Source organism: Pseudophryne corroboree, chromosome 3 (assembly GCF_028390025.1).
Source record: "Pseudophryne corroboree isolate aPseCor3 chromosome 3, aPseCor3.hap2, whole genome shotgun sequence".
NCBI lineage: Eukaryota > Metazoa > Chordata > Amphibia > Anura > Myobatrachidae > Pseudophryne > Pseudophryne corroboree.
Genome location: NC_086446.1, coordinates 173015209 through 173041191, shown reverse-complemented (window position 1 = coordinate 173041191; position 25983 = coordinate 173015209). Strand labels below are relative to the sequence as shown.

General features: G+C 44.4%; 1 protein-coding gene across 1 annotated transcript in view; it reads left to right on the top strand.

Moving 5' to 3' along the window:
• Nucleotides 1-21602, top strand: part of LOC135055029 (uncharacterized) — a 259820-nt gene extending 238218 nt beyond the window's left edge. The window contains exon 5 of the transcript XR_010243623.1: nt 19366-21602. The gene's annotated coding sequence lies outside the window, so the exon portion shown is untranslated. The remainder of the gene's footprint in view (nt 1-19365) is intronic.
• The last annotated feature ends 4381 nt before the right edge of the window (nt 21603-25983 follow it).

Below are 25983 nucleotides of genomic sequence, written 5' to 3'. Positions count from 1 at the left end.
CTATATATTGTCCCCTTATATATTTGTAGATGTTGATCATGTCCCCTCTTAATCTCCTCTTTTCCAGTGTAAACATGCCTAGTCTTGCAAGCCTTTCCTCGTATTCCAGCGTCTCCATACCCTTAATTAGTTTGGTTGCCCGCCTCTGAACCTTTTCTAGCTCCAGGATATCATTTTTGCAGTATGGTGCCCAGAATTGTACACAGTATTCAATGTGTGGCCTCACAAGTGATTTATATAACGGGAGTATAATACTCTCGTCCCTAGCATCAATTCCCCGTTTTATGCATGCTAATATCTTATTAGCCTTCTTTGCTGCAGTCCTACTTTGGGTACTAAAACAAAAGAATCAGCTGCGCAAAATATCAGGGAAAAGGACAATGAAAAAAGAAGGAGAGCCGATGTATATAGAATAGATTTATTAACCATAGATATAAAATAATTGATTAGTAATCAAATTGTAACAATGCAACATAAAAAAGTTTGGAGCTCATTACTCCTTTGATAAAGTCACGGGTCACGTGACGAAACGCGTTTGGCCACGCCTCCTTCAGCACACCTTGCCAAGGTATCCGGCTTTGGAAGCAGCTGCGGGTTGGTTCTCCCCGCCAGCCGTCCATACCATTCACAGAGATCTTAAGAGCAGCCGCGGGCTTGTTCTCCCCGCTAGCCGTCTACACCAACAAACGGCTCTCACAGTGAATTTACGGCTCCCTCTCCCTTGCGGCATTCGCATCAGTGGGCACTGCAGGATACACCGCCGAGGACGCTCGGCTCTGGACCAGCCCACACAAGGAGAGGTATCAAATCTGTGCTCATCATCGGGCTAACCCGCTTTTGATGTTATGTTTTATTGTGTCTCCAGCATTCAGCTTTGCGGCCATCATCCCGTGTTTATTTGCCACTTATTGCTCTGAATATCAGCTGAGCTCCATATTACGTGTGGACTTTCATTCAGAGAACTAAAACAGCTGTTATTCCATTGAATTGGATATACTGATTTAAGGTGTGCTTTCTTTTTAAAACTTTTTTTTATGTTGCATTGTTACAATTTGATTACTAATCAATTATTTTATATCTATGGTTAATAAATCTATTCTATATACATCGGCTCTCCTACTTTTTTCATTGTCCTTTTCCCTGATATTTTGCGCAGCTGATTCTTTTGTTTTAATTGTTTTCTTACAAACACCCACTTAATGTTTTTCAGCTGCGCATTTATCAGGGTAATTTGACTACTAGTTATCTGTTTCTGAGGCGCTGTGAAAGCAGTTTATTGTTTTTTCTACTTTGGGTACTACTGCTTAGTTTGCTATCTATGAGGACACCTAAGTCCTTTTCCAGTACAGAATCCCCTAATTTTACCCCATTTAGTAGGTAGGTGTTATTTTTGTTCTTGTTACCACAGTTCATTACCTTACACTTGTCTGTATTAAAGCGCATTCTCCATTTCGCTGCCCAAGCTTCTAATTTAACTAAGTCGTTCTGAAGCAACTCAGCATCCCCCTCTGCATTTATAACTTTACACAATTTGGTATCATCTGCAAAAATTGACACCATGCTCTCTAGACCTTCTGTTAGGTCGTTAATGAAAATATTGAACAATAGCGGTCCTAATACTGAGCCTTGCGGTACACCACTTGGCACTTCAGTCCAATTTGAAAAAGATCCATTAACCACAACGCGCTGCTCCCTATTATCTAACCAGTTTTTGACCCAAGTGCATATTGTGCTTCCTAGCCCTGTTTCTTGTAGATTGTAGAAAAGTCTCATGTGTGGTACAGTGTCGAATGCTTTGGCAAAATCTAAAAAGATTACATCCACCTCTTTACCCTGATCTAGGTTTGCGCTTACTGTTTCATAAAAGCCAAGTAAGTTGGTTTGACAGGATCTGTCCTTCATAAACCCATGTTGATTCCTTTTAATGACCTTATTGCCTTCAAGGAACTTCTGAATACTATCTCTTAGAATACCTTCCGATACTTTCCCCACTATAGATGTAAGACTAACTGATCTATAATTACCTGGTTCAGCTTTACTTCCCTTTTTGAATATAGGCACTACTTCTGCTATACGCCAGTCTTTGGGAACCATACCTGATATTACTGAATCCTTAAAGATCAAAAATAGCAGTTTTGCAAGTTCAGAGTGAAGCTCCATTAGAACCCTTGAATATAAAATGTGGTATACTGTGAACTGGGGACACTGTATGTCATAATGTGAATTGGGGGTACTGGGTGATAGTAATGTGTACTGGCAGCTTTACAATGTGACATAACATTAACTAAGCACTTATATGTCTCAGAAAATCAACTCGGTGACTATTATGGGGCATACTATTAACAATTGCTGCGGACAGGTGTATTTCTAGAAGCATTGGGACAAGGGACAATTCAAAATGTTACTATGGGGCCCCCAAAATTCTGGCTACGCCCCTGGTAGGATCTTGAGCCAAGGCACCAACAGGCTCAAAGCTTTGACTGTTTCCCAAATGCATAGTCCCGCCTCCTCTATAACCCCGCCTCCGTGCACAGGAGCTCAGTTTTGTAGTTGGTGTCATGCAGTAAGCAGGCATACAACAGGGGGGCTGCTCCAGCAGCCCTGAGAAGAAGCTTTTAAAAGAAAATGAAGACTTCAAGGGCTGCAGCAGAGGCACTGTCTGTGTTAGATGTCAGTCAGACATCTCCTGCTGCAGCTCCATCACCTCCCTTAGCGGCGCTGTATACTCCCGCGCCCTGGTTGCCGGGTACCTACAGCGGGGCTCGGTTTTCTTTCTGTTAGTCACACACGACCGCTGTTCTCCTGGATCGTGTGGCCACACTCAGGGAGGAGGTAAGTGGGTCCCGCCGGCGGGACCCGCTGTAAATCGCGATCCCGCGTGGCCGGTGGCGGGCAGTAAGCGCTGGCATGGACACTGTGGTAGTACAGGGACCCCACTAGACCACCAGGGCAAGGGCACAGGTTGGTTTTCTCTCATTAACCATTTATATAAGCCCACAGTACCCGGTGGTGAAGTCCAGCAGGGGGATAAGGCTTTGACCTGTAGCCCCTCCCCCAGCCCCAGGGCGCCATTTAGAGTAAATGTTCCTGCCCTGGAGCTGCATATCTCTCTCTCCCTCACTCCCTGTCAGCGTTTGGGCGCCATTAGGACAAGCTGGGCTGATCCTGGGACTGTTTGGCATATACTCCTCTGTAAAGCCACCTGCATGTCAGCGCTGTGCATTTTACAGGACACTTACATACTCTACATGTCTGCTGACAGTGTCAGTTAAGAAAGAGTGCATTTAGTCGGGGTTATATAGTACAAGTACCCTGTGATATACATCTAGTCTTTACTGTGCATTGTTATATCTATTGAGTGTACATAGTACTACTCTGTATTGCTAGTCCAGTGCAGTTTTATTGCATGTCATAATTTCTGCATTGTACAATGTGACTATGTGTGTGTGCATATAGCTGCTCTGTTACCTCCATTTCGTGTATCTCACTCAAATTGTTATCCCTATATTCTATAACCTGAGTGTGTCAGGTTTATCATTTAATATAGGTAGTTCACTGGATATACTCAGTGTGTATTTTTCTCTGTGATTTGTAGTCACAATATACCTCTTGAATTCCCTGTTTGTGCTGATACACTACACAGGGGGTTCTTGTCAGGTATTGTGCTGCTGATATTGTACTGTGTTGCCTTGCATTGAGCTTTCGGATATGTCAGCTACAAAGTGCAATGGTGCTGGGGCTGATCCCACATTGCATGGTGGTGACGCTGCAGACACATTTGAGGAAAACATAGCAGCTGAGGGTTCAGGTTCTGGAGGATCTTTACCCCCAAGTGGGACTGTAGCAACGGTGGTTCAAAATGACCCACCTTGGGATACCTTCTCCATGCTATTGAATAGGCTGGTAACTAGACTAACGCCCCCTATGGGACCTCCTGTGCCGGTACAACCACTTATGGTCCCTGTGGTTAACCCGCCATGGGCAGATCAAATGTCTGCTCAGTTACAGCAATTGAACCGATCACTGACTACTCAGAAGTCTAACCCTCGCCCGCCTAAGACCAAGGGGTCCTCTAAGCCGGCCATTACTTCCTCACAATCCACCTACATCCCAGACTCCTCGTCTGATGAGAATGGCGTTTATATTGACCCCACAGATTCTGATCCCGACGCTTCTGATGGGGAATCTGTTTCACAGGTGGATGTTCCTGACTTGTTGGAGGCTATCAGGACCATTCTTCAAATTACTGATGACCCAGAGCCTGATGCTGCTCCTAAGAAACCGGACAGGTTTAAACGTCAGAAGGTGGTTAAACAAGTTTTACCTCATTCTGACCATTTAGTTCACATACGTCAGGAGTCCTGGGAAAATCCAGGAAAAAAATTCATGCCTCACAATAAGATGCTGTCCCGCTACCCCCATCGCTGCGGAGCTAAGTAAAAATTGGGAAACACCCCCACCAGTGGATTTGCAGGTGGTGCGGCTGGTGGTATCCTCAGCTCTGCCGTTAACTAGCATCACGTCTCTGAAAGAACCAATGGATAAGTGTGTGGAGGGTTGTTTAAAGGCAATTTACACCCTAACTGGTGCTGCGCATAGGCCCACCATTGCAGCAACATGGGCTGCAGAGGCTGTTGAAGCGTGGGCTCAGGAGCTGGAGGTAGAGTTGCCTTCCAATGCTTCTGATCATGCTAGACAATGTCTGTCTTATATTGTCACAGCTTCTCATTACATTAAGGAGGCGGCCTCTAATGCTGGTATTCTGGCGGCCAAGGCTTCTACTACTCCATTTTGGCTCGCCGGATTCTCTGGTTACGGTCCTGGTCTGTCCATCTGGACTCTAAGAAAACCCTGGAGGTACTCCCTTTTAAGGGAGACATTATTTTCGGAGAAAACCTCAACAAGATAGTGGCTGACTTAGCTTCTGCTAAAGCAGCATGTCTACCTAGTACTGCTCCTTCGATGCTGAAGGCTAAGAGTACTCCATTTCGCTCCTTTCGTCTTTCAGGGAAAGCAAAAGGTCAAGCGTACCCAAAACAGGTTCGCACTTCCAAACCCAATAAGCCCAAACTCAAACGGGCCTGGGCTGCCTGTCAGCCTGCTTCCAAAACTGACAAGCCTGCCGCATGACTGGGGGGGCCTCCCTCTGGGGGGATCCCAGGGTGGGGGGCCAACTTCTAGGATATACCCAGGAATGGTTGAGGACCACTTCCGATGCCTGGGTACGGGAAATCGTCACTCGAGGTTACGCCGTATCCTTCAAGAATCGTCCCCCTCATCGATTTTGCCTGACAGACATCCCTTCAGATCAGGTTAAGGCAAACACTCTTCTTTTGGTGGTACAGTCCCTCCTGGACACAGGAGTGGTAGTACAGGTGCCTTTGGCACACAGAGGCAGGGGGTACTATTCACCGCTGTTCCTAGTCCCGAAACCGAATGGGTTATCCCGGCCCATTCTCAACCTCCAATCCTTGAATAAATTTGTGAGGGTCTCCAAGTTTCGTATGGAAACTCTTCGCTCTATTGTTCTGGCCTTGGAACCTGGGGATTATATGGTCTCCCTGGATATACAGGATGCTTACCTGCATATTCCCATTGCAGTGTCACATCAGCAGTTCCTTAAATTTGCGGTTGGAAACCTCCATTACCAATTTCGGGCATTACCTTTTGGTTTGACCACGGCTCCGAGAGTCTTCACCAAAGTCATGGAGGTAATGACGGCTGTACTCCTCCTTCAAGGGGTCAGGATCCTACCGTACCTGGATGACTTGTTAATCCTGTCAAATTCCCCAGAAATTCTCCTTCTGACTATCCAGTTTCTGCAAGCCCATAGGTGGATCATCAACTAGAAGAAATTTTCCCTGGTCCCTGCTCAGAGCATGGTGCACCTAGGGGCGTTGCTGTACACTCACAAACAGCGGTTGCTCTTGTCTCAGGAGAAAGTCCTGAAGCTTCAGGACAGGATTCGATGCTTCCTATCTCATCTGCAAGTGTCGATATATTCGGCAATGCAAGTGCTAGGTCTCATGGTGTTGGCTTTCGACATGGTGGAGTATTCTCAATTCCATTTCCGCCCTCTGTAGAAGCTGATTCTTGCCAAGTGGGACGGCCTGCTTCACCGGATCAAGTCTCAAATGATCTCCTTGTCTCCAGAGGTCCGTCTGTCACTGATCTAGTGTAGTGGCTTCAGGACCAAATATTGAGCAGGGGTCGTCCTTTCTGGATATCCAACTGGGTCCTTTCTGATGACAGATAACAGTCTGAGAGGTTGGGGCACGGTGTTGTAGCAACATTCCCTTCAGGTGGACCTAGGAGGAGTCTATCCTCCCGATAAACATTCTGGAATTGCGAGCGCTGTTCAACTCAATGAACTTGGCCCAGCATTTAATATAGAACAGACCTGTTCAAGTACAGTTGGACAACGCCACCACCCTGGCATACATCAATCATCAAGGCGGCACTCGAAGCTGCATGGCAATGAGGGAAGTATCATGGATTCTTCAGTGGGCAGAACACCATCTGCCAGCCATATCGGCAGTTTTCATTCTGGGGGTGCTAAACTGGGAAGCAGACTTTCTCAGTCATCAGGACGTACACGCCGGAGAGTGGAGCCTCCATCCAGAAGTGTTTTAACTCCTTGTGGACAAGTGGGGCCTTCCAGATGTGGACCTGATGACATCTCGACAAAATCACAAGGTTACGGTCTTCGGAGCAAAGACAAGGGATCCTCAAGCAGCATTCGTGGACGCATGGGCAATTCCATGGAACTTTCGGATGCCATACATGTTCCCTCTGGTGTCACTCCTGCCCAGAGTAATAAGGAAGTTCAAGCAAGAAGGAGGAATCCTACTTCTGATCGCTTCAGCGTGGCCTAGATGGCATTGGTTCTCAGATCTTCAGGGTCAATCGATAGAGCATCTTCTACTTCCGCAGCGCCCAGATCTCCTCATTCAGGGCCCCTGTGTATATCAGGATTTAGCCCGATTGGCTTTGACGGCGTGGCTCTTTAAGCTTCCGTCTTAATGGTCAAAGGATTTTCTGAGGCGGTCATTCAAACCATGTTGAAGGCCCGGAAACCGACTTCTGCTCGGATTTATCATAGGGTCTGGAATTCTTACTTTGCTTGGTGCGCATCTAACAATCATGATGCTTACAAGTTTAGTACGGCCAAACTTTTGGCCTTTCTACAACAAGGCCTGGACTTGGGCCTTTGTCTGGCCTCACTCAAGGTTCATATTTCTGCCATGTCGGTTTGGTTCCAGAGAAAAATTGCAACTTTACCTGATGTTCATATATTTACTCAGGGTGTGTTGCGGATTCAACCTCCTTACGTCCCACCTGTTGCTCCTTGGGATTTGTCGGTGGTTCTGGAGGCATTGCAAGGGTCTCCGTTTGAGCCTCTTGAATCGGCAGACCTTAAGTGGCTTTCTCTTAAGGTGTTGTTTCTGCTGGCTATTGCCTCTGCCAGACAGGTGTCGGATTTGGGAGCTTTGTCCTGTAAGTCACCATATATGATTTTTCACCGTGACCGGGCGGTTCTTAGAACACGTCCCGGGTACCTACCTAAGGTGGTGTCTTCTTTCCACCTTAATCCGGAGATTGTGGTTCCGACCTTTGCCTCTCCTGAATTGTCTTCCAAAGAGTGATCTTTGGATGTGGTACGGGCTCTCTGTATCTATGTGAAGAGAACTACCTCCATCAGGAAGTCGGATTCTCTCTTTGTTCTGTTTGGTTTTCACAAACGTGGCTGGCCTGCTCACAAGCAGACCCTGGCCAGATGGATTAGAATGGTGATTGCACATGCTTATGTACAGGCTGGCCTTCCAGCTCCTGCTACCATTAATGCCCATTTTATTCGGTCAGTTGGAACTTCTTGGGCGGCCCGCACCTGGTGCGACCTTTGAACATTTGTGCAAGGCTGCTATGTGTCCCTCAGTGAACACGTTCATAAGGTTCTATGCCTTCGATACTTCCACCTCCCAGGATGCTTCCTTTGGACGCCAGGTTCTTGTGCCCGCTACAGTGCGTCCCCTGCCATAAGGAACTGCTTTAGGACATCCCCAATGTCATTCCCTGTTGAGCCCAATGTACCCTGCAGCAGAAAATTAGATTTACGGTAAGAACTTACCATTGTTAAATCTCTTTCAGCGAGGTACACTGGGCTCCACAGGGCACCCACCCTGATGCACTTAGCTTCTTTGGGTCGGTAGGGCATTAGCTGCTGACACTTTCTCCTGTTGTGAGAATGTGGTGTTTGTGGCTACTAACATTTGTCTCTTTTGCCTGCTACTGCATTGGACTGGTTAACAAAAACTGAGTTCCTGTGCACGGAGGCGGGGTTATAGAGGAGGCAGCACTATGCATTCTGGGAACAGTCAAAGCTTTGAGCCTGTTGGTGCCTCGGATCAAGATCCTACTCTACACCCCCAATGTCATTCCCTGTGGAGTCCAGTGTACCTCGCAGAAAGAGATTTAGCAACGGTAAGTTCTTACCATAAATCTCGTTTTATCCAACTACAATCTAAGATATTTCTTCAATGCTCCCATTAATGTACAATTATAAGAAATCATTGGGGCTGATTTATAACTGATTGCTAGGCTGCGTTTTCTCACAGCCTGCCATTAGACCTGAACTGCGCATGCGTATACACCGCAATGCACAGGTGCGAAAATTCCGAACGCACCGACGATCGCAAAAAGATTGACAGGAAGAGGGCATTCGTGGGTAGCAACTGACCGTTTTAAAGGAGTGTTCGGGAAAATGCAGGAGGGACCAGGCATTTGGATGGAGGGTTTCTGATGTCAGCTCCGGCCCCGATCATCGCAGTGGCTAAGTAAGTCCTGGGTTGAGCAGAAACTGCACAATCTTATGTTTGTGCAGTTCTGCTACACATGCGATCGCACACCTGCACACACACCATAACCTCCTCTTGTAGGCTCGACTACCTGATTACAGGGATGCAAAAAACGCACCCTAGCGATCAGGTCTGAATTACCCCCATTGTTTTTAGAAACAGTTAAATATATTTATTTTTTATTTGACAGTTTTTGAATTAATATATAATTATTATTTTTAATATTTGTGTACATACTGAGTGCATTACATTCACCTGTTCTGTGTTGCCACTTTATCTTTGTCTACAGAGATAGATTGACGTGATCTCTGGAGAGGGGATCCTGCTTGACAATAACATATGATTGATAGTGCAGTCAGAGGATTTTATTACACCCTTTCTTCAATCTACTACTGTAAATCTAAAAGAAACCAAAGAGTAGGAAATGTATTAATGCCATCCTGCAGGAAGCCAGCAAGTTACCACCTGTTTAGATACAGTAACTGCGTTACTAGGGCCATGCTACATGAGGAGGTCTTGCAACTAGCAAATATGTGCAAAAGGTTATATATAACAAGTATATATAATTCAGGTGCTACTTTGAGTAGTTTTTGCTGAGCAGATGTGTGTACTGGGAGGTATTCACACGGAACACAGCGCTACCTGGTAATAAAAACAGGTTCGATTAATAATTAAAAATGTATTAGCCTCAGTATGACATTTAAAAATAAAGTTATAGAAAAATACATGTAGAATTTTCCAATATAAAAATAATAATGCAAAATTCATATACGGTGGACAAACCTCAGGGTAAAGTTAGTAGCATCCCAAGCTAGGCACTCCCATTCAGTGATTGTGCTTGCGCAGGGATGATAAGGGCACAGGGTCAATAACCTCAAGGTACACTTAGTGATGGTAGCCTTGGGAGGCAGTGATGGAAAAGAAGTGAGGGATAAGTTAAAAGAAGGAAGATGATGGTGAGAGAGATGGAATGGGGAATTGGTGATATCAGAAATATCACAACAGTGAGTGAAGATTAGATCAAATGAGCGTCCAGTCACATGATAGATTGAGGAGGTACATTGAGCAAGACAAAATGATTAGGAGTTTGGAGTGGTCATTGTGTACATCAATAGGGATATTAATAATGATGGAGGGAAGGTGTTACGAAGGCTGGTGATGTTGAAATGGATGATGAATCTCTTTTCGAGGAACCGGAAGTTTGTTTAAGGTCTTCTGGGCAATAACTGCTTTACTCCCCATGTTAAGTCTCATAGAACGTGCCAGCAGGTCTTCATGCCTATAAGAGCCACTTTCTCCTACCGGTACTAGGATGCCCACCAGGACTTATGCCACTGAGGGTAGTATGAGCTTAACCTCAGAGAGACCTGAGTCAGCGCTAGTAGAAACTGAGAACTGGGATAACTAAAGTGGAGAGCAAAGATGAACAGAGCAAAGGGGAGGCAAACAATGGAAATAAGGCTGGAATTGACGTATAAATAAAATAAGGGACAACTAGATTAAGGGGAGGTAAACATTGAGGAGATAATAAACAAAAGATACCCAGAACTGGGGGTAACCTCCTGGCTGGGAGGAGCAATAATACTACTAGTAGCTAGTGCACATGAGTACTATAAGTGGAAAACTAAAGAGGAAACTAAAGGCATAAAAGTACTGCAGAAATATACAATAGAAAGCAGGTATGGAGTAGAAACTGGACACCGGAGCTCTTACTAGAGGTTGGTGCTGACAGGCAGGTGTACAGTATATCCATAGACTAAGATTGGAACCCAGTGACAACTGCTTTTACTGAATTATTATCAGGTAAACAATACTGCAGACTATTTCAACTGCTTTTACTGAAGTATTACTAGGTAAACAATATTGCAGACTATTCCAACTGCTTTTACTGAAGTATTACTAGGTAAACAATTTTGGAGACTATTCCAACTGCTTTTACTGAAGTATTACTAGGTAAACAATTTTGCAGACTATTCCAACTGCTTTTACTGAAGTATTACTAGGTAAACAATATTGCAGACTATTCCAACTGCTTTTACTGAAGTATTACTAGGTAAACAATATTGCAGACTATTCCAACTTACATTGCATGGTTAAAACTTTAGAAACTGCTGTAAGTGGATTTATATCTGTACTATGCATAGGACTTATAGTGATAGCATGGGGTTTACAGACCTTACGTTTGTTAGATTTGATTAACACCTTTTACTGAAGGTGGAGGATTTCTGTGTGGGGGAGGGGGTTGTAATCAGAATGAACATGTGTTTGTAGACTTATTTATTCAGTATAGGTCAGGACCCTAGCCCTTTAGGATGCTACAATGCCTAGTATATTAAGTGGCTAGTGTGACAAGAACACTGGGATAGTGTTTGAGGGCAGGTATGTTTGTCCCAGGTTCTTGTCTTACATGTTTTAGAAAATGAAAACTTCTAGGAAAATGCTTTTGTTTTGTTAGAACCTTTTCAGTTTGCTGGAAAAGCTGGATAAGGGCCCTAAGAGAGAGATAGGGCGAGTTCCAGACATTGGGCCCAGTTCGGATCTTTGGCCTCACAGAGGGCAAATCAGGGCTTTCAGCTGTGCAAGAGCTTTATAGGGCTTCTAGCCTGATTAATGTGTGCAGACTGCCTGAGAAGACTGCAGGATCTCTGAGAAACACGCTTCCTGATACAAGTGAGCTATACAGTGTTTACTGGAGAACTCTGTGTTTTTGTTTAGTGATAGTTAGAAACATCTTGTGTTTAGTTAGTGCCGGACAGGCAAGGTATTTTCTTTTGGTGTTTGTTTTATTTTCTGTATAATAAAACTGGCTGTGGCCAGTTGCACCAGAAACTGGACTTGTGTGATTCCTCAGCTGCTGCATGCTGCCATTTACCCCAGGAAACGGCACCTTGTACCCTTACAGTGTTACAACTTGGAGGAGAATGCGAGCATGCCGTTCTGCGCATAAGTGAAAGCAGCAGCTTTATGAGGCCTGCAGAAAACTGTGGTTTATGCAGATACAGCCCAGTGTGAAGTTACTGAGACTCGCCCTGAGGATTTGATATATGTCCTGGGTGAAAGCAGCTACAAAGCTGACTGAAAAGTCTGTTGACATGGATGAACTGCTCAAAGCCTTGCTGCAAGCTACAGCAGCTCAACAGGAGGCCAACAGACAACAGCAGGTGGCAATGGAGGAAAATAGGAGACAGCAGCAGGTGGCTATTGACGAACTTTACAGGCATCAGCGTCAGGATAGAGAGGCCTTAACAGAAGTGGTGCAGAGCCTTGCGGCCCGGATTGGAGATATGGCCATCAGAGAAGTTCCTCAGTCCTCTACAGGGTTTTCTCCATTTGATTTGTTGTATGGTAGACACCCCAGAGGGCTGTTGGACATTGCCAAAGAGACGTGGGAAGGACAGCCCACTCCTTATAGAAGCGTTATTGAACATGTAACACAAATGCAGGATAGGATTGCAGCCGTGGTACCTATTGTCAGAGAGCACATGGAACAGGGCCAAAGTGCTCAACAGTGGGTATATAACCCGAGTGCCAAGATACGGGAATTTGCTCCTGGAGATAGTGTTCTTGTTTTGGTACCCACTGTGGAAAGCAAATTCCTAGCTAAATGGTAGGCTCCATGTGAGATTATGGAAAAAGTCAATGAGGTTAATTACAAAGTATACCAGCCGGGAAAGACAAAACCCGAACAAATCTACCATATTAACTTAATCAAACCTTGGAAAGATAGGTTGTCTCTGTCAGCGGAGCCTTGCCCTTCGGTGTCTTCACCTCGGTTGCTTCCCGCAGTAAAGGTGTCAGAGACATTATCAGCTGATCAGAACAATCAGGTTAAAGGATTTCTCATCCAAAATAGGGAGATATTTTCAGAGCTGCCTGGCCGAACGACCATAATAAAACATGACATTGTCACAGAACCAGGGGTCAGGGTCCATTTAAAGCCATATAGGATTCCTGAAGCTCAGCGAGAAGCTGTTTCTAAAGAAGTTAAAACCATGTTAGAACTTAGAGTCATAGCGGAATCTAACACTGAGTCGTCCAGTCCCATAGTTCTCATCCCGAAGCCCGACGGTAGCATACGCTTCTGTAATGACTTTCGTAAGTTAAATGAGGTGTCCAAGTTTGACGCATACCCCATGCCCCATGTGGATGAGCTTATAGAAAGGCTGGGAACAGCCAGGTTTCTCACCACGTTGGACCTGACCAAAGGTTACTGGCAAATACCTTTATCTGATAGCGCAAAAGAAAAAACAGCATTTTCGGTTCCGGAGGGGCTGTACCAGTATAAGATGTTACCCTTTGGGTTGCATGGGGCTCCAGCAACCTTTCAACGGGCGATGGATAACATTTTGAGGCCCCAGAGAAAATATGCAGCTGCCTATTTGGATGATGTGGTAATTCACAGTACAGACTGGGGGTCCCATTTGGTTAAAGTACAAGCAGTACTGGGAATAACTGGGTACTATAGACTGTTTATTCCCAATTTTTTACGACCACAGCAGTGCCGTTGTCAGACCTTACCAAAAGGAAGCAGTCAAATATGGTGAAATGGAACCCTGATGCAGAAAAAGAGTTCCAAGCGTTAAAAGTGGCTTTGTGTTCACAACCTGTATTTATAACACCAGATTTTTCAAAAGAATTTGTTGTACAGACAAATGCCTCAGAGGTAGGGATAGGCGCTGTGCTGTGCCAACCCAGAGATGGGGACGAACACCCTATCATTTATTTGAGTAGGAAACTCAATGAGCATGAAAAAAGGTATGCCATTGTGGAAAAGGAGGCTTTGGCCATTAAGTGGGCACTAGATACCTTGAGATATTACCTCTTGGGTAGGCAATTCAGACTAGTGACAGATCATGCCCCTTTAAAATGGATGTATGTAAATAGAGGCAAGAATGCTCGTGTAACTAGATGGTTTCTAGCATTGCAGGATTTTAAGTTTACTGTCGAACATAGACCGGGTACACAATTGGCCAACGCAGATGCATTGTCCCGCATCTTCTGTTTGGGGGCTACAAGTGTTCCGGCCCCTAGGTCGAAACAGGGGAGGGGAATATGTGACAAGAACACTGGGATAGTGTTTGAGGGCAGGTATGTTTGCCCCAGGTTCTTGTCTTACATGTTTTAGAAAATGAAAACTTCTAGGAAAATGCTTTTGTTTTGTTAGAACCTTTTCAGTTTGCTGGATAAGGGCCCTAAGAGAGAGATAGGGCGAGTTCCAGACATTGGGCCCAGTTCGGATCTTTGGCCTCACAGAGGGCTAATCAGGGCTTTCAGCTGTGCAAGAGCCTTATAGGGCTTCTAGCCTGATTAATGTGTGCATACTGCCTGAGAAGACTGCAGGATCTCTGTGAGAGAAACACGCTTCCTGATACAAGTGAGCTATACAGTGTTTACTGGAGAACTCTGTGTTTTTGTTTAGTGAAAGTTAGGAACATCTTGTGTTTAGTTAGTGCCGGACAGGCAAGGTATTTTCTTTTGGTGTTTGTTTTATTTTCTGTATAATAAAACTGGCTGTGGCCAGTTGCACCGGAAACTGGACTTGTGTGATTCCTCAGCTGCTGCGTGCTGCCATTTACCCCAGGAAACGGCACCTTGTACCCTTACAGTGTTACACTAGTTATAAAGTGGCAGCTAAAATCAATGGCAGTGTTATACTTGTGTTAAACTGAAGGAAAACAGAAGGCAAACAAACCAACAAGATGACAGAAGGACTGCATTACAACCACAGAACTCAGGATCATTATGTGGCCTTTTTTCACCTCTACCATGAGATATCCAGGGCCAGACTTACCACCTCTCCGGCTGAGAACATGCCCCTTGGCCTAACCCTCAAGGTGAGCAAGGAGCTGTGGAGGGAGAGCACCTGGACCAGGCTCAGTGGGCTTGAGTATGCTTCCCATATTCTCATACCCACCCGTACTATGATTTTATCAAAATAATGTTATCCCAATTTTCCTTCTGCCACTGGTTACATGTAAATGTTTTTTTCCCCGTTTTTTTCTTAATTCCATCCCCCCCCACTGTGTGTTTTTCCTGTAATGTTTCCCTCCACTGATTGCACACCCTGCCATTGCATACAGGGTAAAATCATACTACTACACAGGTGTCAGTTTTCCCATATATGCACTAGGCCCTTGTATGGCTCACCTCCCACAGTGTAACCTTCGAAGTGCGTCCAACATGGCTGCCTCATCTGGTACGCTTGTGGATGAGATGAAAAATACATGTACCTGCTAGTTTTGTTGGAACCCTACTCTGAACTTTAGGACTCTGAAATCACCCCCATTTTGTTTCATCTCTTCTAGGGGTAGACTAAACCACCCTGGCTAATCCTACGCTGTGCGCCCAAGATGGCTGCCACACCTGGTACCTTGTGAGGGTGGAATACACAACCTGTATAAGTTATTACCCAAAATTCCTACACCAATCCTGCATTATGCTCTCTGTGTGCTTAAGGTTTTCTTTTATGTCTGCGCAGCTTATCTATTGCTGTAATCTTCTGTATTATGTTGATTGTTTTTGATGTCTGTAAAGCGCCTTGAGTCCTGTTGGAGAAAGAGCGCTATATAGATAAAATTATTATTATTATTATTATTATTATTTTCTTCTTCACTTTCCCATCCTTCTGACTCCAGTTCATCATTGCAGTGTTACCACATCATACAGCCCACCAAGAACCTTTGCAATCTGGAGGACAATTATGCAATAGCTAGCACCTATCCTTGTGTATCATTGCCTATTTCCCTATAGATTGTAAGCTTGCGAGCAGGGCCTTCCTATCTCTATGACTGTTTGTTATTTCCCAGTTTTGTTTTATCATTGTTGCTTCCAATTGTAAAGTGCAACATAATTTGCTGCACTATATAAGAAACCGTTACAAAAATAAATAAATGTTGACCTCAGGATAGGGGGTGTGAGAAGAGAGTGCAGTAGGAAAAATTATGTATGGGGGTTGATCCAGGATTCAGTGATGGCTAGGAGTCAGCGCCGTAACTACCTGTGTGCCATGTGTGCCTGGCACACAGCGCAGTTGACCTGAGGGTGCACAGCCAGCGGCTTGTAATGAGTCAAATTGACTCATTACAAGCTGCCTGTTCTGTGCTGTGTGCCGCGCTGGAGGAGAGCAACAGCGCCGGAGGCAGGGAAGGAGGAGGAGGGAGGGGGACTGGAGCCGCAGCAGCGCTATGTCATTGGTAGTAGCGACGCTGCAGCAGTCCCCTCTCCTTCCGTATTGGCTGCCCGGCGCTGCTGTGAATACTGGGATGCGGTTCCCTCAACCCAGCATTCACAGCGGTGGGCAGCCAATGAGGAAGGAGAGGGGGCTGCTGCAGCGGCGCCTCTACCAATTACATAGCGCTGCTGCGGCTCCAGTCCCCCTCCCTCATCCTCCTTCTCTGCTGCGCGGGAATGGATCTGCCTGCACGAGGAGCCTGACTGCCAGCGGGGAGAGATGGTAAGTATCTCTCTCTCTCTCTCTCTCTCTCTTCTGTCTGCCACAATGTGTAAAAAGGGGGACTGGCTGCTGTAATGTGTAAAAAGGGGGACGCTGTCTGCCGTAATGTGAAAAAAGGGGGATGCTGTCTGCCATAATGTGTAAAAAGGGGGACGCTATATGCCGTAATGTGTAAAAATGGGACGCTGGCTGCCGTAATGTGTAAAAAGAGGGACGCTGTCTGCTGTAATGTGTAAAAAGGGGGATGCTGTCTGCTGTAATGTGTAAAAAGGGGGACGCTGTCTGCCGTAATGTGTAAAAAGGGGGATGCTGCCTGCTGTATTGTGTAAAAAGGGGGACGGTCTGCCGTAATGTGTAATAAGGGGACGCTGGCTGCCGTAATGTGTAAAAAGGGGGACGCTGTCTGCCGTAATGTGTAAAAAGGGGGACGCTGCCTGCTGTATTGTGTAAAAAGGGGGACGGTCTGCCGTAATGTGTAAAAAGGGGGACGCTGCCTGCTGTATTGTGTAAAAAGGGGGACGGTCTGCCGTAATGTGTAAAAAGGGGACGCTGGCTGCCGTAATGTGTGAAAAGGGGGACACTGTCGTAATGTGTAAAAAGGGGACGCTGCCTGCTGTAATGTGTAAAAAGGAGGACTGTCTGCCGTAATGTGTAAAAAGGCATGCTGTCTGCTGTAATGTGTAAAAAGAGGCTCTACCTGGTGTAGTGGAGCTACTGTGCAGCGTAATCTGAATAATGGAGATTACTGTGCACCATAGTATGAATTGGTATTATTTTGTGGCCATGCCCCTTCCCCATGAAGTCACGCCCCTACGTATTTTTCACGCGCCTGAGGCGCACACTGCCCCTATCTTGCATGGGGGGGTGCCAATGCTGTTTCTTACACACAGCGCTAAAATGCCTAGTTACGGCACTGCTAGAAGATTCAGAGAGTTGGAAATGAAGGGGTCATGAGTGAGGACCAGATTATTACAGACAGATCTGGCACTCCAGAGAGCACAGTAGTACACAGGCTTAGTTCAGAGGAGAGATGTAAATGAGACTATTAGGGTTGGTGAAATTGATTTAGAGCACGGAGTTGAAGAGAGTGTAGGCATGGTGTGGGCTCCTGAGTAAGGGAAACTTTGCAAGGAGGAAGTTTATTGTGATGAGTGGAGGTGAGAAGAGGTGACAAGGTGATAGGGAAGGGAACAAGGCTTTGCAATGGGGAAGTAGGCCCATGGTGGGAGAGAAGTAATTAATAATTGAGGAACACGAGAAGTAGGGGAGCTGAGTAGAGGGATGTAAGGGAGAAAGAGGGGGTGGTACTGGGTGAGGAAGAGGTGGAGGAGACTAAAGGGGAGGATAGAGGTGGAAACTGATGATAGAAGAAATATTATATAGCTGCTGAGTGGGGGGGGGGATAAAAAGACATGCTGTTGGTTAGGGAGGATAACTGAAAGTAGTAATGAAGGCCATGTGATACAGAAAGAGTGCAGTAAAAATGCAGATAAAAGAACACTGTTGGTAAATAATATATAACAACTACAATAGTGTATTATTAAGAGGAATAATCATATGTTATGGGTGCAGGAATAAAATAATAGAACAAACACAGCCAAAATAGCATAGATGTGAAGCTTTGTTAAAAAGCACTGGTAATGCAGATAGGAATTTCAAGGTTATAATATATTACAATGACACAGGGATGATGTTGTCAGAGAAAAACAAAAAACAATCAGTAAGGGCAGTAAGCAGAAGTAATGCCTTGCAATTTGCAAACAGTAAGGAGTGTTCAGGATATGCAGACAGCAGCTGTTTTCAATGGAGAGCCACCTAACTTACAGTAGTTTGCAAAAAGTAGTCCTTCTGAAGTAGAGCTATCAGATAGATTGTTCTCCTTCTTTTTTCCTCATGTTTAACTCCAGTGTAACTGAATTAAGGTTTGAAAATCTAATAACACTTAAAATCAAAACTTCCGTGCGTAAAAAATGACTTGGCAGGTTTGGGGGGGGGGGGGGGGGGGTATTTAGTAAGAATCAAGGTGACATTACAAATCACCCTAAATCAACTCTTGTTGCCGGTACAAAAATCGCACATTTACTAACAAGCATTTCCACTTGCGTCTTTGTCTTTCGATGGTGTATGTTGTAAATTTTTAGCGTGTGCAATTTGTGTAGAATTTACTGTTTCGCATGGGATGTCACTTCAGAAGATGCATTTGAATGCTCTGTAATTTGCTGCAGAATACAAATCACACCTTAATTTGCACCACAAGTCGCACCTCAAATCCCACCACAATTCACACCTTAATTTGCATCACAAGTTGCCGAAAAGCACCAAAATACCCAAACTCATTGGGGGGAATGTAATAGGGTATGAGAATCAGAAAGTGAGAGATTTTGGGAGAGTTCTTCTGTTTTTTAAAGTGGCAATCATTTACATAGCAAACCTAACCTGTTTGTTTAATTTCCATCTCCCACCAACTCATTTTCACATTACAGGGTAAAGTGACAAAGGGAAGAAGAAACATCCTACCCACCCAAAAAGCAGCTACATGATCAGACTGATAATGACATTTATTTACTGTTTCTTATATAGTGCAGCAAAATCTGTTGCACTTTACAATTGGAAACAACAGTGATAAAACAAAACTGGGTATTAACAGACAGTCATAGAGGTAGGAAGGCCCTGCTCACAAGCTTACAATCTGTAGGGAAATATGCATTGATACACAAGGATATGTGCTATCTATTACATAATTGTCACCAGATTGCAAAGGTTCTTGGTGGGCTTTATGAGATGGTCACACAGCAATGTTGGCCTGGGGTCAGGAGGATGTGAAAGTGAAGAGAGAGAAAATACAGTATGTGAGAAATGGAATGTCAGTGGACTTTACAGTGGGGATGTAAATTAGATAGTAAAGTTTATCAAAATCATGTGGTCAGTTCTGGAATTTGGTAAGCTTGCCTGAAGAGGTGAGTTTTCAGGGAATACCAGAGGAGAGTCTCATTGTGTTGTGGCAAGTCTCCCAAAACAACATTATCTTTTAATTTCAACATGCTTAATTTCTTTAAGGTCCATATGCCAGACAGCCACTACCAGTGTTGGCGTCATCATTCAGGAGTAGGATGGAACTGCACCTGGAAAGCCAACACACACCTCCATACGCAGAGATTTGACGAGTATCTACAAAGAAGAATGAAAATGCTTAGCATGTTATCTTTCAGTCAAATGTGTTTTCTAAGCATCTTTGAGTACACAAACTTCCGGTGACACGTCTGAAGTGAAAGAACAATTTTCACAGTGGATTAGTTTAACCATTTATGGTCAATTGCATGTTTCTGGTGTATCCCAGTGATGACACTGGTAAAGTAGACGAATGAGGTACTAAGTGACCCTCCAAAAATATGGTTTGGTCATTTTGGTCATGTTCATTTTTAGTACATAGAGCAATGTAGCTTGCACATCAAAACATTGTAATTCATTCTTATTTGATATTCTGATACTCTAGCATCTGCTAGAAAATTCTCACAGTGTTTTTGTTAATTTAACTGGATCTTGGAATTTTAATAGCAACTGTCATCACAATATAGTCTATTTAGGGTTAAGTAGGCCAAAAATCTGCAACTAATGTTGTTAAAAAATAGTGGGGTAAATGGAAGATGGGTCGTTATGAGGGAGAGGTGGTATCAGTGCTGTTATGTGTGCTGATACCATTTCTCCCAAATGTATGACTCTAGTGGTGTGTGCAAGGTGACAGGTGCCCGATGCACACCGATGTGCAGGGCAGTGTATGAAAAGTCAGTAGCACCAGTGGCGTAACTACCGAGAGTGCAGGGGTGCAGCTGCTATGGGGCCGAGATGTTTCCAGGGCCGGCAGCTCCCCCTGCACCCAGTCCCCCACAAAGAATTGCCGCAGGTGCACCCCCAAAAGTAGTGGATGCGATACATGCTCCCTGCCCATCAGCATCACCGGCGTGGCTCCATATGTATACATAATGTAGTGGTAAATAGTTTTTGGTGTTGTGGGGGTCCCTTGCTGTGTGGCTTACTTTTTATTTTTGGACCACATACTACAATTGGTCATTGTGTTGTATGTACACATGTATTTCCTCCTTTCACGCATACTGAACTAATGTTTTCCTTTAGATCCAGAGAGTGATGCGCCTCGCTTACCAAGATTGGACCCTGTGCAAATACAAGAAGAAGACACATTGGGGTCAATTCAATTGTTTGTAAAAGCATGATAATTAATGGGCATCCATTGCTGCTATTCAATTGTTTTGGGTGCTCCTTAATTATCGCGCTTATCACACCCACTTAGTAGTGTTTAGCCTTGTAAAGTTGCTAACATGACTAAACTTATGGACACACCGGGGAAAAGTGTTGTTTGGACTTCCAAACAGCTGACTTCTCAAACATTTCAACTAGCCACCTCCGGGGGTGAAAGCTGAGATGTGACTACCATGGGTAATGGGCGTCTGATGGCAGCAACAATTAAATATCTCCAATAGATACCAAATACGGCAGACAAAACAACAAACAATTGAATTACCCCCATTGACTTTGAATTTGTATGTGTTCACACCACCACAAGCCTAACAAGCCCACCCAGCTCTGACTTACAGGAACCTACCACAAACAGGTACTGATGCTGCCTTCAGCCTTCCTGACCTCCATGGTGACATTCCATAGTCAGCATGTGGATCTATTAGATACACAACTAAAACATTTGCCACAAATATCACGCAATTTGCACAAACATAACAGCAATCCTTCAGAAATTAATGCCAATTCCTGCCTTTCAATAAAAATATAACAAATCTAAATGAAAATGTCTGTAATGTCAACAAAAATTTGTCCAAACATTTTTGTATCATATCCAGGATTTTAGAGGCACAAACCAACTCAAACATGGCCTTTCAAGATAATTTATTGTGACTCATTGAAAGCCAAAACAACATTTTCAGGGGCATCAATGAAAATATAAGTTCACTAGCCCAACAAATTGGTAATTGCCTCCCTGAGGCCTCAAGTGCTGCCAGTAGTAGTGCCAACTCCCTACCTGTACCACTGTCACCCGGGCATGGGGCCCGCACAACTAGGGAGACCAATCCCGGGATCGGCGGGATCACGGGATTTGGGCCCAAAAATGCCGGGATTTGAATCCCAGGATTGGAGCCTCCAATCCCGGGATTCATGGAATTAGAGTGCGCATGCGCAGTTTTGCCGGACAGCGCTGAGCACTATAGCACAGCGCTGCCTGGCTGTCAGGGAGGTAGTTACAGCAGCCACATGTAGTTCCACATACACACCCACTGACCGCGCTGGCGGCATTTTAAATGTAGCACCGGCCGCCAGCCAATCAGAGCTGGCAGACCGGCAGCCAATCAGGAAAGCGGCAGCAGCCGCAGCTCCTGATTGGCTGCTGGACTGCCAGTTCTGACTGGCTGGCGGCCGGTGCTACATTTGAAATGCCGCCAGTGCGGTCAGTGTGTGTGTGTGTCCATGGCTGCTGCCCGCGGCCTGCCTAATTAGTAAGTGTTATCGCATTTGCTACCTACACCCACACTCCCTCACTGCTCCTGACATCCTCCCTTCCTCTCTGCTCCTGACATCCTCCCTGCTCGCAACACCCACCTTCCCTTCCTGCTATTTACATGCTCCCTACACAACCACCCTCCCTCGCTGCTCCCTACACCCACCATCCCTGCTCCCTACACCCACCCTCCCGCAGCTTCCTACATCCACCCTCCCTTCCTGTTCCTTACATGCTCCCTACACCCACCCTCCCTTCCTGCTCCCTACACCCACCCTCCAGCAGCTCCCTACATCCACCCTCCCTTCCTGTTTCTTACATGCTCCCTACACCCACTCTCCCGCTGCTCCCTACACCCACCCTACCTTCCTGCTCCTTACATGCTCCCTAGACCCACCCACCCTCCCTCCCTCGCTGTCCTCCACCCCTCGCTGCCCTTCACATATACTCTCCCTGCTCCCTACACTGATCCCTACTGCAATCCCGGGATTCCCGGAATCCCGGGATTGAGCATTTTTCAATCCCGAATCCCGGGATTAAAAAAATGCCCCGGGATTGGCCTCCCTACGCACGACATATGGTCCTTGCTGCTCCTTAGCCTCCTCTAGCCCACCACCTAAAAGGAGTAGAACCACATAATTAATACAAATTACAGTGCACAGTTAATTGGTTTTGTTTACAAATTTAAGTCTCATTTATTTATATTCTTAAACCCAAGCACTTAATATTATTTTGTTTTGTGATTCATTAAAAACTATTGTTTACTTTGTGATGCTGAAAAAAGCATTGATAATATTATGCTGATTACAAAGCATAGGTCTTGATATTATGATAATAATTAAGCATTTATGGCTATTTTATTTACACCCCCCTTCCCCAAGAAAATGTATTTTAAAATTGATTTTGTATTTCGTATATGTATACAGTATTTGTATGCAGCAAAAAAACATTGTTGCTTAATTTTTGTCAGCTATACACTATTTCTCTGGTTACAAAAAGTTGATGTGAGTTTTGATTGAGGCTTATTTCTACCTTATTTTCCAAACTTCAATATCACATTAATGTTAATGCCGGTGTGTTACAATGAAAATAAGAAATATACAGGTTTTTTGTTTCCTTGAAATTATTTGTCAATGTAAAACCTTTTCACCTGCAATTAATTGGAAACTTAATGCACCTTAATAGAAATGTAAACTGTTTTCTGTTTTTCAGGGGGGAAGGGGGGATTGGGGTAGAAATGTGAAAATACATTACTGGAGGGTGTAGCGTGTAGCTGCTATGAACTACAATCTTAAGTTACAGTATGACGGGCATCACCTGTGTTACTTATGCTAGGATAAGAAGTTTATCACAGGTGAGGTGAAACATTAATTTCGAGTGAAGGGAAGACACATATCCATTAACAGAGCAAACTGTTAGAAGACTGAGGGATATTCACAATCTCGAGCAAAGCAAAGCTAGAATGGTGGAGGAGTTGCAGGGGTGACACTAGTAGAGGAGGATGAGGACAAACAGGTAGCCAGCTGGGTCACAGTTAGAAGGAAGAAAAGAGCGGGTGGCAGGACATCTCTGAACCTCCAAACCCCAATAAATTTGCATGATTGGATGAAGAATCTGTGGATGGCAGTGTGAAAATGACGGAGCTGGAGGAGACTGTTCCCTCTAGCAACCAGAGGAGTGGTCCCTCCGGCACAAATGGGATAAGAGAAAGCAATGTACCTAGTCAGATTGTGGTGGCAGGGGATTCTAATATCAGGAAGACAGACAGGGCAATCTGCTACCGGGACTGTGATTGCCGTACAGTCTGTTGTCTCCCAGGTGCTTGGGTATCACACATTGCGGACCAGGTAGAAAGATTGTTGGGAGGGGCCGGGAATGACCCGGCGGTCTTGGTGCACGTTGGCACCAATGACAAAGTTAGTGGTAGGTGGGATGTCTCTAAGAAAGATTATAGGGACCTAGACCAAAAACTAAAGGCAAGGACATCTAGGGTAATATTCTCTGAAATATTACTTGTGCCAAGCGCTAGTCCAGGGAGGGAGAGGGAGATTAGGGAGGTAAATGTGTGGCTAAGAGACTGGTGTAGGAAAGAGGGGTTTGTGTTCTTGGAACACTGGGTGGACTTCTCAGTCAGGAGCCATCTTTTTTGCTGCAATGGATTGCACCTGAATGAGGAGGTGGCAGCAGTGATGGGGGAAGGATGGTTAGAAGGTTGGAGATTTTAAACTAGGTGCCTGGGGGGAAGGGTTTGAAAGAATTAGTGGGACAAATAGAGAGAGAAGAAAGGAGGGATGTATAAAGTATAATGAGGGTGGAGGGGGGAAAGGGGAAAAATAGTCAGCGATGGTAAATTAAGGAAAACTCAAGTTTCTAAGGAAACGATATCTACAACATACAGGTCAGGGAATTACTAAACTTAAGTGTATTCTTGCAAATGCAAGAAGCCTAACAAGTAAAATGGGGGAATTATAAACAATTGCACTTAATGATCAATTTGATATCATAGGCATTACAGAGACATGGTGGGACAGTTCTCACGACTGGGCAGCAAACTTGGAGGGGTACACTCTCTTCAGGAGAGATAGGACTACTAAATAGGGAAGGGGTGTTTGTGTTTATGTTAAGCCATTCTTAAAATCGTATTTAAAGGAAGATATTTACAAGGGGACTGGAGAAAACATGGAGTCATTATGGGTTGAGATTTCGAGTGGGGGTAAAGATACAAAAAATTACTGATGAATTACAACTCTTGCAGCAAATGTAAAAAGCTGCAGGACTGGGGGACTTTATTGGGGACTTTAATTACCCGGACATAAATTGGAACACCGAAACAGTAAATACAGGTAGGGGTAACAGGTTCTTAAATGTGCTAAAAGATCATTACTTGTCCCAGGTAATCGAGGAACCAACTAGACTTAGGACTAAACTGGACCTAGTACTAACTAATAATGTGGAGATAATATGAAATACTAAAGTAGGGGAGACCATGGGAAATCGCGATCAAAATATAATAACATTCAATATCAGCTTTCAAAAACAACCCTATAAGGGTCTAACTAAGACTTCTAACTTTAGAAAAGCTCGTTTCAACTTGCTGAAACAAGCAATGAAGGATATCAATTGGTAAGAATACGGCTGAAATGTGGGATGTTTTTACAACTTTGCTCAATAAGTACACTCATTTGTTCATTTCCAAGGTTAACAAAAAACAAAAGTAGTAAATTCAAACCGATGTGGCTTAATAAGAAGATCAAGGAACAAATGGATAAAAAGAAGCGAGCTTTAAAAGCATTTATGTGTGATGGGAAGGCGGAATCATTTCAGTACTACAAGGAATGTAACAAAAAATGCAAAAAATAAATCAGGGCAAAAAAATAAATAAAATAAATAAAAAAGAATATGAAAAACAAATCGCCAAGGAGAGTAAAACAAACCCCCAAAAAGTTCTTTAAGTATATAAATGGTAAAAGGTTAAAAAGGAGAATATTGGACCATTAAAGGGTTAGTTGGATTTCTTGATTAATGATAATAGGGAAAAAGCAGATTTATTGAATAAATTATTTTCATCAGTATTCACGAGAGATGACCGGATGGCGGGAGTAGTGCACAACATAAGCAATGATAATGACCCGTTACTAAGTACTTGGTTAAACAAGGAAGTAGTCTGGGAGAGACTAAGTAAAATTAAGATAAATAAATCTCCTGGACCGGATGGACTTCACCCCAGGGTTCTTATGGAACTTAACTCAGAGCTATCCAGGCCCCTATATTTGATTTTCTGTGAGTCAATTACATCAGGAATGTTACCGAGGGACTGGCGTATAGAAGAGGTAGACAAGAGACTAATTTTCAAATTAAGAGAGCTTGGGGTAGGAAACACTATTTGTACTTGGGTGAGTAATTGACTGTACAACAGGGAACAATGAGTGGTGGTTAATGGGATGTTCTCTGAATGGGCCTCAGTGCTTTGTGGAATACCGCAGGGTTCAGTACTTGGGCCACTGATGTTTAACATATTCATTGATGACCTAGAAGTGGGCCTGGAAAGCACAGTTTCAATTTTCGCAGACGATACAAAATTGTGTAGGGTAATTAATTCATACAAGGATGTTGAGTCTCTACGAAGTGACTTATCTAAACTGGAGATTTGGGCA